The sequence below is a fragment of the Amphibalanus amphitrite genome, unplaced genomic scaffold (assembly GCF_019059575.1).
Source record: "Amphibalanus amphitrite isolate SeventyFive unplaced genomic scaffold, NRLGWU_Aamphi_draft 000009F_arrow, whole genome shotgun sequence".
NCBI classification, from domain to species: Eukaryota; Metazoa; Arthropoda; class Thecostraca; order Balanomorpha; family Balanidae; genus Amphibalanus; species Amphibalanus amphitrite.
Window position 1 is genome coordinate 1,861,931 of NW_024881505.1, and position 13,736 is coordinate 1,875,666.

Consider the following 13,736-nt stretch of genomic DNA (forward strand, 5'->3'; position numbering starts at 1 on the left):
GGAGTCAAATTTTGACGTCTGAAAAATAATTGGAGTACTACTGAAATAGATGGATTGGATTGGGAATGACGTTTCCGAGTCTGGAGTCCGAGTCACTGAGAGCTTTTTTGATTCCTTTTAACCCTATTAGTGGCAGGCTCCTGGCTACCCCTACACTGTAAAAAATATTGACGAGCTATGTGTCAAAACAAGGGTCTCGAAACAGTCACCAGGTTGTCAATGCTTCCGGTACCTACCACTTGACTAGTTACCGCTTAGTTAGCTTACAGGCTGAGAACTATCCAGATCGTTATGATCCGGTATTGTAATGATACCCTAGGTGTACCTTTGTTTTGAAGTGCTGAATTAACTATCAAGGTTGTTTGACGTTTGTTTTCGCCTCAATCCGAAACGAGGAAGACCCTCATCAAATTATTAGGTGAAAGCCAGGCTCAGGATGATCAAAATACTAGGGGTAGTTTTGTCATAGTAATCTGTGAAGGGTGAGGAACAAGCCGTAGCAATGCACTCGTCACTAAACCAGCCTGAGATTATTCGCCAGGTAGCTGCTGCGTTTCCCTACTTGCTGAATCATGTTTGCAACTTTCCATTTCCAGACACTTTTTACGGCAAATAAATTGTTGGGTTATTTGGAAGGTGAATGACAATTATATTTCTATAAGTCAATACATTTGTATTTCCGATTGCCCTAAAGTTTTTTTTTAATCGTTTGCGGTAGGTTTTTATTGTTCGCAATAAAGTTGCGCACCTGTGAATCCTTCACTTAATGCGTTCCCGGCTTCCCGGCGCCAGTTGCGCTGTGCCGTGCCGCGTTCGGTCGGGGGTGAGCGCGTCTGTGCAGTGCGAGTGTTTATCACTGGGCAAACCTGTATCGTTTCCATTTGTGCAGTGTCTAGTTATGAAGAATTGCTTGCCGATATATGACCTGCAGTGATCGACGTTCTGATTCAATAACTTGCCATAATCCATTATTCTCAACCAAATCGCGCAGAGACGTTTGCAAAGTTGTCGAGGGGGGGGGGAACAAGAGCGATTTTAAATGAATTGCTCTCCATGCAGAGCAATAGGACTTAGGTTTAATTTTTCGAAAGTTGTGGAGCCGCCCCCGGTGTCCGGCCTGGCCAACTCTCTCAAGAACCGACAGCTAACGGAACACTGAAGTTTCACTACGACGATTTCCGCCAAAGTTATGAAGAAAAGGCAAGTGCAAGAAGCAAAACTTCTCTTGGTAATCAAAACTTAGGTTTGGCAAATTCCAAACCCTAAGTCACTACAATTGTGGATATAAATAAGCTGGTTATTGACGGCCAAGGTCTGGCCAATCTGAGGTTCAGACCTATCATCAAGTTCATGAGGCAGCTGCGGTTGGGCGGCTCACGGGCTCCACTGCATAGGCTCAGACAGGTACTCTACAAAATGTCTTCTGTGTTCTTAGGTTCAGATCTATCGATAGGTATGTGCATGCTTCTGATTTGATTGATAACTGTAAACGGGCGCTGGAAGTGAAAGGTTCGCTTGATATACCAAAGGTGCATTGCAAGAAAGCACATTATTTCAGAAATACACTTTCATTTTATCTTGAGCGTTTTTGGAATGGGCCGGATGAATTCGTCATCAAACTGGCAAGGGATTTCGTTTGAAGACCACCGATATTAAATAATATGATGGTCTTCAAACGAATTCGCTGGCAAATTCGATGACTGGATTGGGCGGCGTAGGATCTGCTGGTCATCTGACTATGGGTTGAGTAATACGTTAGTTTTGACCTAGTTTGAGCTTCATTCGTTAAGTAGGAACAAGACGATGCCTCTTTTGAGCATCGTCACTAAACAAGCCACCCTCGTTTTGACATTGTTTTTCGTTATCATTGTTACTAGGTACTTTGTTTTCATACACAGCATTAACGAGGACCTGCTTCCAAAACAAGGCAGAAACGCTCCAGCTATTTTTGGGACGTGTTAAAAACTAACCGACACCTGGTAACTGTCATCTGACGAACACAAAACAAGCCAGGGGCTCGCAGCGTGTGTCAAAAGTAGGATGCAAAACTAGTCTGTACCCCCGACATTTAGCGTTGAGAATCATTTGACGAGGGGCTAGTCAATATTTTTTACAGTGTATTAGTGGCAGGGGGGGGGCTGTTTACGACCCCTCCTTGATATCTCGAGATCTAAAGGGCCGATTTTCAAAATTCAAACGGCATTCGATTTCGCTCAACGTGATCTACATTTCTAAAAAATAAAAATTAAAAAATGTCAAAAGGGGGGGGGGGGGTAGAGGGGGGTAAAAACGGGCAAATTGCAGATACATTTTAGACTGTTTATCACGTCCAGGTTTCTGAACCAATCTTAACGCAACTTTTGCCGATCGATAGAGAATGAACCAGGAATTCACATGGATCCTAAAAATATGCATTTTCAAAAATCATAGGCGGATACGGATCATTGAGATTGGGGGTACACAAAAAGTATAGTAAATAAGGTTTTTGTTGGTACTGTTTCTAAAAAGGGTGGTAATGGTCTTGTTATGTTACAATTTTCTTATGAGAGAACGACTACAATTGTATTGGTCATGCATAGGCGGTGTCAGGGCACCTATGTTGGGAGGTAAAACATAACCCCCCTTTTTGGACGCCTGGATCCGCCTATTATAGCAAAAACGTGTCAAAAGAGGATGCACAATAACTGTATATGTTATCACATGATACCTTTCATTCACTGTTCGTAAAACTGGTGCAGCATCGTGATCTTCGCCCAAATGACTCGCTTCACGAATAGGACCCCCCAATTCCCAGTGCTCTGGAGCCGCCCCTGGTAAAGTTATGAACTTGAAATTTTCAGGGAATGTGCCCAATTTAGTTTCAGGAAAAGTTAGAAAATTTCAGCATCGTAGCTTCAGCGGTTTTGGAGATATTCCCGAAAAACCTGAGGAGTGGATGAAAACAACCCCCCCTGCCACTAATAGGGTTAAGCATATTAGGGGAATTGGTCTAAAACAACACCCTGATCATTTCTCCGAATATACCCCAAATACACTTGCTTTGAATATCGCTCTGAAATTCTTCTAATATACCCTACACTGAGAACTGTTTTGATTCCTTTTAAGCATTTTAGGGGTTTTGGTCTAAAACAACACCCTGATCATTTCTTCGAATATACCCAAACTATACCCTTGTTCTTTAAATAGCTCCCTTGAATTCTTCTAATATTCCCTAGTAAGTACCTACCGAAGAGGAAAGGAATATGATTCCTGTTCTATTCCCTGCCTTTTAACCTACCAAAATACCCTTACATCGAAACCTCTAGTATTCCTTCTAAGCGTATAAGGGGAATATTTTGCAAAATAGTCTCGTATTATACCACTTAACACTCCCGTATTATTCTGTGATTTCCATCACTGATCTCAATGTATTCTTGCATTAGACCCCTCATAGACCCGGAAGGGAAAATAATAATGCCCTATGTATATTCGTCATAGAACTTGCTCAGACACTGTCGCGATTTCCCTTTATATACGAGTATCGTAACACATCCAAAACTCACAGACATTTGGTCTTTTATTATTATTCATGTTTTACATTGGTGACAACAGCATGGACATAGCTTCACCGTTTCTCTTCCGATAAGACGCAACTTGGGATAAGTATATCTGAGATCATCATGAATGGATATTTAACCCGCGCCCCACTGGGGGGGGCTATTTATAGCCCCCCCCCCTCCCGTTTTTCTGCAATAACTTCCAAACCGCTTGACGTATCGACGCCAAACTTTCAGTACCTTCGGCTGCATTAATTTGACACCTTGTGTCAAAATTTGAACTTCGTACCTACTATAGGTCGGCCGGAAATGACGTTAGAGTGACGTCATGTTCGGCCGATTTCGACGCAAAACATTGAACCACGGCAATCGCTTCCAAGAGCTCAGTTTTTTAGCTAGATCCAATTTCTTTGCATGAGAGGACTCAGAATAGACTGCGCTATCAAACTGCTATCTCGGATTTTCGAAATTATTAAAATTTTGAAAATTTTGTATAATAAAATTCAAAATTTATATTTTGGCTTTTTTTTAATTTTTTTGACTTTTCGAAAAAAAACGGAATATATGTGATAAAACGCATTATTATGACTAACTCTAGCAAGTTTTAGCTAAATATCTTCAAAAATGGCCAAGTTATACGCATTATTGCAAAAAAAAACAATTATTAATTTTTCAAATCAATTTTTAACCTTCCAGGCGGTGGGGGGGGGGGCATTTTTTTGCCCCCCCTTTAGTTTTTTCGATATATCTCGAGAACCGCTGCGCCGATCGTCACCAAACTTTCAGTACCCTCCCGGGAGCAGCTAGCGCACATGGTGACCAAAAATTTTTCCAAAGGCTATGATAGGTTGGCCGCTATTGACGTCAGAGTGACGTCATTTTTGCCATTTTCGACCCAAAAAAAGGTTTCGCGGGAAGAGCTGTCAGGCCTACAGCTTTAGAGATACAGAAAAATGTTTCAGACATAAAAGGTGTGGAATTAAGAGGGCTACAAAACTGCTATTTCGGTTTTTCGAATTTTTTGGATTTTGACCCCCAAAAATCAAAAAATAGATTTTTTGAATATAATAGCCTAAAAATCCAAAAAGTTCTTAGAATTTCGAAAAACCGGAATATATGTGATAGTTCCTACCACCTTCTATCTACATACCAAATTTGAGATCGATAGCTCTTTTTTTGGCCAAGTTATAGCGAAAAAACTGTTCAAAATTGATGACGTCAAATTTTCAAACTCAATTTTTAGCAATTCTAGACCTCGTAGCGCAAAACAAAGACCACCATTAGACTCCCCGTGACGAGCTGCATCGAATCGATACCCATTTTATGCAAAAATATCAACTTTGAAATTTGACCTTTTTTGACCTGACCTTGACCTGACCTCCACCAGAAAGTGACCTAAACCGTACCTGATGGTCTTATAACCAACACCATTGAGTTGGAAATGAAAAACTGGCCATAAAACACGCATCGCATAACCTTAGTAAAGTTGGGCTCATGTGGTGACCCTTGGTGACCTTTGGTGACCTGACCTGTGACCTGACCTGGTATGACCAGTGACCTCTAATAGCAACATATGTACTAGACAACTGACGCCTTATCGCTGATTTTCGACAAAATGCGTTTTACTCGGTGTTATAGCGCTTTCCCTAGAAGCCCCGTGAACGGTGAAACATTTTATCTTTGACCTGACCTGTGACGTCATCGGTGACCCCGAGGTCAATGAAATTTGGTTTCCCTCGACAAATTTGACAGGGCTATCGAACGCCGTTTGAATTTTCCGGATCCGTCCAGTAGTTTCGGAGATACGGGGGGGGGGGCAAAAAAGTGCCCCCCCCCCCCCCCACCGCGCGGAAGGTGGCTGGTAGGCCCACCGCCTGCCGGGTTAAGCACGAATTTGACATCGTAAGCCAATATAAATAGCATCATCGTGTTTCTGAGCTCAAACTGCATCCAATAGACACCTTTTTTGTTGAAAAATTTTAACTTCAAAATTTGACCTTTTTTGACCTGAAAGTGACCTGACCTAAGCTAAATTTGACTCAAAATGACCTCGAATGACACAGACGACATCAAATTCGAAATGTTTGGCCTAACTGGACCATAAGACATGTGTCACGTGACCGACGGATGATATAATATTTTCGTGACCTGTGATGACCTGACCTTGACCTGAAAATCAAAGTACAAGTTTGGTACCCTCAGAGTATCTAGAGCATCTGTTCACGAGTATGTGAACCAAAAATGAGCCTGATCTGACTTGTAAGACGGCGGCCAGAGCCCAAAACGTGTAGAAGCCAAAATGCTAATAATTTTTACTTTGACCTGACCTGTGACGTCATCGGTGACCTCGAGGTCAATGAAATTAGGTTTCGCTCGACAGTTTTTCCGGGGCTATCAGACGCCGTTTGAATTTTGACGATCGGCCCAGTAGTTTCGGAGTTAGGAGGGGGGCTATGAATAGCCCCCCCCCCAGTAGGGCGTGTTATACGCAGACCCCAGTGGGGCGCGGGTTAATATCTATTTCGGTTATAAAACACGAAAATCAACGGTGGTTTCAGCAACGCAAAAATGGCGTGTATGTTAAATAACTGTTCATTACTAAAGAGATGTCATTAGAGCATTGCATATCCTGTAACAATTGCTGACTTTCACCTAGCAGCTTACACGACGCATTTTTACAAGACAAAACTTATATGCCGGACCCTGTAAAAGGGATAATAGGACCAGATACTGCGCACTGCTCGGGTCCGGGCGCTGACCGTAAAATAGTCATGCAGATCTACACCGGGTGCGGGCAAACACGCCCACCAAGGGTCTCTTGGGTGAATTTTCCGGTTTCCGGCACGCCGAAAAGTCGTTGTCGTGCAGGTTTAGTCTTCTGGGTTCCACAGCTGTGCTTTCGATGTCCTCCACGACGTCCTTTGCTCGAATGATCAATGAACACACTACACACCCGCTATCACCCGCGCTGAGCACAACCGTCCTTAACTCCTTAACAGTCCACTGCACGCTCAAACTCAACTGGCGCGCTCAAACCCTTTGAAAATTGGCGCGCTTTCGGCCCAGCTGTCTGATCACGTGTCATGTACGTCACTGCCGGCACTGGACTGCTGATTGGGTGGCAGTTGCGAATCACCTGGCTCAAACGCACTTGCGCCGCGACTGGTTATAGCTGCCCATACCGCGCGTCAAAACAAGCTTATAGCTGCCTGTTATGTCGTCGCACCGCCCACACGCACTCAGCGAAGACGGCACCGCGTTTGGTGCTGTATTAGTGGTTAGCAACACGTCCAGGGAGCGACTGCCCGTCCTCCCCGCCCGCCCGGCCGGCCAGTCCCGGCCCGCCGACCGGTCACCGCCGGAGGCGCCGAGTGGCACAGGTACGGTATCTGACATTTGATGACGTCACTTGACCTTACAGCTGCCCAAAAGCAAAACAGGCCTCAAGGTAGTGAAGGTTGATCGTGTGTGAAGTCATGTATGGTTTATGGGGTCATTTCGACGCGTTTTAGTGGGAAAAAAACAGGGAGTTAATTTTTCCCCCATTGACTTTTAATGGGAGGTCGAGAAATTGACCTGACCTTAGGTAATCGATATCAAAATTCCGAGATATACAAATTGTAGCTACCAACGACCTAATAACATCCGTCGACTTTCAAATGCCTCCTCCGTCATCTACTGACACGGTGACAAAGTTGTAAAATTAAGTGACTTGAGGTTGGGTCATTCAAAGTGACCTGGTGACCTGACCTTTATAGTTAGGAGGTTCAAACTTACACACCATGTGTAAAATTGATTGGAGAATAGTCAAACTAAATTTCGCGGCGCTACACGCCGCGGTTTTTCCGCTATTCACGAAAAACTTCAGGGAGGGGTGGATAACCGCCCCCCCCCCCCCCCAGAAAGTGCGCGGGTTAAAAGACTCTCTTCGCTTGCTCCCTCGTTATAAAGGAATGTCTGAAAAACACCCTCTAAAAATGCATATGTAAATACATGCGACGTATCGCTGATGAGCTGAGGTCACAAAACGTACGGCTCTCCAGTAAAAGTCTTGTTGGTTTTGCTTTTTCGGACATATCTGGTCCTATATAATGTTTAAATGCATAAGTATCAACCCGGATTATGTGTATGCACATTTACCACGAGACTGTGAAATTGCATCGTTGTATGCCAAATACTTTCCGAGATATCCACCAAAAACCTCATTTTCTGCCGTTTGGGGTATTCTGGCCGCAATCTTCCTGGGATCGCCTATGACATCCATGGTGCCACCTAGCGAGAGGGACGGGGAAACACAGAATCATGAATGAATCGAGCGCGTAGTAAACGGTGTATGAAAGGGAGACTCGGCAGAGGCTATTCGGGTGGCCGGCGCGCGGCGCGCCCTTAGGCATCGGCCGACCCTTCGGACCGCGTGGGGTCAGAGGTCGCGCTCGGGAAGTCTCGGCTCTGGGTTTTAGCGCTGTGCAGTCAGGAAGGGAGGGGAGGATAGCGCTAGCCCGACTGACTAGTATCTCGGGTGATTCGTGTGGGGTGGAACGGATCACAGAACGGGATGGTGGCTAGTGGTGGATGATGGGATGGTGGTTAGGTTAGTGCGTACTGCGTAGAACGTAGCTGAACATGCTTTTTTCATGGCAAACAACATGCAGCATAATGTGCGGGATTATGCCAGAACTCATACAAAAAGAAACTAATATTTCGGCCGAGGGAGTGGATGAGTGCCATGACAAAGCATGACGATGCTGCCAAAATCGGGATGCTTGTTTGCCCCCATTTTTTTTATTAAGTTTTAACCCGCGCCCCGTTGGGCTCTGCCGGGCAACGCGCCCCGTTAGGGGGGGGGGCATTTTGGCCCCCCTAAGATCTCGAGAACCACGCAACCTAGCGACAAGCGGCAAACGGTGTTGGATAGCCCTATCAGGGAACTACCTTGTGAGTTGTGACCCAATTTTATCGACCTAGGTCAAACCGATGACGTCACAGGTCAGGTCAAAGGTCGAATTTTCACCGTTTACAGGCATTTCAAGAAATGCGTTGTAAAATCGTGTAAAATGCATTTCATTGAAAATCATCGATGGGGAAATGTTCTTCAAACACATATTTTGCTATTTGAGGTCACTGATACCAGGTCAGGTCACAGAGGTCAGGTCACTGGGGGTCACAATATGAAAGTGTCGTGTGATGCATGTTTTATGGTCCATTTTACATGACAAATGCGATTATGTGGGTCAGGCAGACTTTTGGGCCAGCTTAGGTCACGTTTTGGTCAAGGTCAGGTCAAGGTCAGGTCAAGGTCAGGTCAAGTCAGGTCAAATTTCAAAGTTGATATTTGTGCATAAAATGGGTATCGATTCGATGCAGCTCGTCACGGGGAGTTCAATGGTGGTCTTTGTTTTGCCCTACGTGGTCTAGAATCGCTAAAAATTGAGTTCAAAAATTTGACGTCATCATTTTTAAACAGTTTTTTCGCTATAACTTGGCCAAAAAACGAGATATCGATCTGAAATTTGGTATGTATATAGAAGAGCACAGGGACTATCATATATATTCCGTGTTTTTCGAAATTCGGATTTTTTTTGGATTTTTTTGAGTTTTTCTAAAAACATCAGTTTTTGAATTTTTGGGGGTCAAAAACCCAAAATTTTGAAAATCCGAGATAGCAGTTTTGTAGCGCCGCTTTTTGTCTACTAGACCATATAAAGAACTTTGAAATTGCTTGGTAACTGTAAATTTGGTGAGCGTTTCAAGATTGCATGTTTTTTGCTCATTTTTGCTCGAACATGACCTCAGTTTCACCTCAATAACTCCTGACCTAAGGTGACCTTAGACTTGAAGTTCGGTGTGAAGGTGTCAAATTGATGCCCGGGAAGGTATTAAAAATTTGGCGGCGCTGCGCGCCGCCGTTTTCTTGCTATTCAGGAAAAACCACAGGGGGGGCCAAAATGCCCCCCCCCAACGGGGCGAGGGTTAACTTTTAACCCTAACATGCAGCGCTTGATCCGAACTTAGAGGTCCCCGACTGACCTTAGACCTTAAAATCGCACCCGTCCGGTGCGCCACCTTTTCTTCAGGGGCGCTCTTCTTGGTTGTATCTGTTCTTACCAATAACTAAAGCAAATCGAATGTATAATAAAAAAGGCATACCTCAAACACAGTTTAACCCTCGCATGTGTAGGGGGGGGTCGGATGGACCCCCCCCCATGGTTTTTCGCGAATAACTCGCGTAAAAAGCGGCCGATCGCGACGAAACTTTCAGTACCCTCGCATTGATCAATTTTACACCTACCCTGAAAATTTCATGACCCTGACCCAAATGACCTTTGACCTGTGACCTCTTTTCCGAGACCATGTTTGGCCGGAATCGCCATTTCGCGTATGTCGGCTCGCACTAGCCGCGTGTTTGCAAGCTTTTCGTGGTTTCAAACGTTTAAACATGTGATTTGATGTTACTCCCGTGTGTGTCAAGGTCACCTGAAGGTCAGGTCAGGTCATTGACCTTTGGTGACCTCGGGTGACCTCGGGTCACTTTTTCGAGTTTTACATGTTTCTAGGCTAGTTTTTGGAGCTGAATTCGAATTTAGCAACCATTTGAACATTTACGAAGTAGTTTTGGTGACTTCGTAACATGTTACGAAGCTGTCAGAGGCGGTTGACACGTACTACGAATACCCGTCACGACGCCTACTGGTTGACCTGACCTGACCTGACCCGACCTGGTCTAAATGCTTCAAGACATCATCTGTGATCAAAACTAACACGATATTCGTGATCAGCACCCCGAAAAACCCCTTAGCAGCCACACTTTACGAGTTTCTAACAGGTCCCGATTTTCCCGACTTTGGGTCATTGACCTGACCTGGAAGGTCAACCAATGACCTAGGACCTTAAAATTGGGTATCATCGGCTTCCTCTCGTCACGGGCAACACGCTCGTTTTTTCCGCGAAGCTCTAGCTCGATCAGGGGCCAAACGGCAAGGGGGGGTCCAACCGACCCCCCCCCCCTACACATTAGAAGCTGGCAAACGCCGCACACATGCGAGGGTTAATTCACATCCGCTCGTGTGCATACTTGTTTTTACCTATACCTTCTCGCATCATAATATATCACTTCAGTGCTTAACCTTCAACGGAATTTTGGGCTTTCTGCATATACCCCGGCCGAGGGGGGGGGGGGTCGATTACAACCCCTCTCCGTCTTTTTGCCCCTAATTGAGCTAGCGCCTTGCGGATAAAACTGAGCGCGTGCGTCGTATGAGATGCAAACTGGTACCCGAGTTGAATGTCTCAGGTCCACCGATAAACTCTGAGGTCAGTATAAGTGCTCCAAGTCGCGGGATCGGTTTTTGGTAAACAACTTCACCTTAAGTGGTTACAGTGCCAAGAGTTTTGCATGCTCAAACGCGTCGAATAGTTTACGCTTTGTTTTTGTTGAGGTCGATTTAAGGTGTTTACCTCAGGTCATGTCAGGGCAGAGCCACTCAGGCCACGAGGCTGACTCAAGGAGGTCATATCGCTTCTTCGATTCGTTAGGTCCTTACAAGTCCACTGGTGGCTTTCCGACTCGCTAGCTCAATTTGATCGGGGCTTTTTGGTGAAATCTCCTGTGACCTTAGTTACGTCATAAATGAAGTCGCCTAACTTTAAGAATGGAAAAGTGAATGCTGGGGCTTGCAAAAATTGTATAAAATCGCGAATTCATGCGCTTGATACAGCTTTAGATGGCTCCCGGCGCCAAAATAACAGTTTTCATATTTCCCAATTGATTAATAATCGTGAGGTTGCGTGACCGACCTGACTTCAGGTGACTCTTAAGAAAAATACGAGATAGCTACATACAAGTTGTGAGCCCTCTGGGAGATAGTACTAGATCATATAAGCTTCATTCCCCGTTGAAAAGTCCCCTGGCACGAAGGGTGCTGCGACGTCGCGACATTTTGGGGCCTTACAGAGGTTCACTTTTGACGCCATTGGTCAACGGCCTGACCTTAACCTTCGCACTTGTAGGAGGGTGTCGAACAGACCTCCTACCCTCAGTTTTTCGCAAATAACTCGCGCAAAAAGCGGCTGATTGCGGCGAAACTTTCAGTACCCTCGAGTTATTCAATATTACGCCTACCCTATAATTTGCATGACCCTGACTCAAAAGACCTTTGACTTGTGACCTGTTTTCCGAGACCATGTTTGGCCGGAATCGCGTTTTGGCGTATTTCGAGTAGAACGCGTTTTATTGTCTTTTTGTGGCTTTAAGCGATCAAACATGTGAAAGGATGTTGATCGCATGGATTCTAGTGGGTATCAAGGTCACGTGAAGGTCAGTCAGGTCACTGACCTTTGATTGATGACCTTTGTTCACTCTTTCGAGTTCTACATATTTCTAGGGTAGATTTTGGGGCTGATTTCGCATTTAGAAACCGTTTGAACATTTAAGAAGTAGTTTTGGTTCACTCGTAACATGAGACCTGACCTGACCTGACCCGACCTGGCCTAAATGCACGAAAACGTCATCTGTGATCAAAACTAACTTGAATTTCGTGATCAGCACCCCGCAAAACCCCATAGCAGCCACGCTTTACGACTTTCTAACAGGTCCCGATTTTCCAGACTTTTGGGTCATTGACCTGACCTGGAAGGTCAACCGATGACCTAGGACCTTAAAATTGGGTAGCATCGGCTTCCTCTCGTCACGGGCAACACGCTCGTTTTTTTTCCGCGAAGCTCTAGCTCGATCAGGGGCGAAACGGCAAGGGAGGGGGTTTTTATATAACAGCTTCACTTTACGAAGCTCTAACAGGTCCCGATTCCACGACTTTTGAGTTATATTGACCTGTCAACCAATGACCTAGGACCTTAACCCTCGCCGGCACAGGCCATTTTGCGCCCTTCGACGGCATAAGGGGGGGTTGGTACGACCACCCCTCGTGTTTGACCCCTGATCGAGCTAGAGCTTCGCGGAAAAAAAAACGAGCGTGTTGCCCGTCACGAGAGGAAGCCGATGATACCCAATTTTAAGGTCCTAGGTCATCGGGTGACCTTCCAGGTCAGGTCAATGACCCGAAAACCGGGAAAATCGGGACCTGTTAGAAAGTCATAAAGTGTGGCTGCTATGTGGTTTTCCGGGGTGCTGATCACGAATATCGTGTTAGTTTTAATCAGAGATGATGTCTTTAAGCATTTAGACCAGGTCGGGTCAGGTCAGCTCAGGTCAACCGGTAGGGGTTGTGACGGGTATTCGTAATACGTGTCAACCGCCTCTGACAGCTTCGTAACATGTTACGAAGTCACCAAAACTACTTCGTAAATGTTCAAATGGTTGCTAAATTCGAATTCAGCTCCAAAAACTAGCCTAGAAACATGTAAAACTCGAAAAAGTGAACCGAGGTCACTGACCGAGGTCAAAGGTCAATGACCTGACCTGACCTTCAGCTGACCTTGAAACCCACCCTAATGTATGGGAGCAACATCAAATCACATGTTTGAACGTTTGAAACCACGAAAAGCTTGCAAACGCGCGGCTAATGCGAGCCGACATACGCCGAATCGCGATTCCGGCCAAACATGGTCTCGGAAAAGAGGTCACAGGTCAAAGGTCATTTGGGTCAGGGTCATGAAATTTTCAGGGTAGGTGTAAAATTGATTAATGCGAGGGTACTGAAAGTTTCGTCGGGATCGGCCGCTTTTTACGCGAGTTATTCGCGAAAAACCTTAGGGGGGGTTGCATCAACTGTGCCGGCGAGGGTTAAAATTGGGTATCATCGGCCTCCTCTCGTCACGGGCAACACGCTCTTTTTCCGCGAAGCTCTAGCTCGATTAGGGGCTGAACGGCAAAGGGGTCCAACGGACCCTCCTCCCCCTCTTTACGATAGACGCTGGCAAAACACCAATATCAGTTGGGGAAACTACGAGGCGAATGTCAAAAAATGGATTGGTCAATAAATGGACTTTTGATGACCATATATGGGCATAAATGCAGCCCTCGCTACTAAGGGTGAAAAACGGTATAACAAGCCGGTACTTGCGGTATCGCGTCCACTTATTGGAGAGAAAAGGCTTCCATTTTTCACTAGGAATTAGTTTGATTTGATTAAATTCGGCGAATTGACTCGGAAATGGCGATAGGAAAACGGCTTTTCTGCAGGTTCTGGGCGTCACAATCAGCTGGCCATTCAATAAATGGATTGGTTTTATGAAATAAAATTG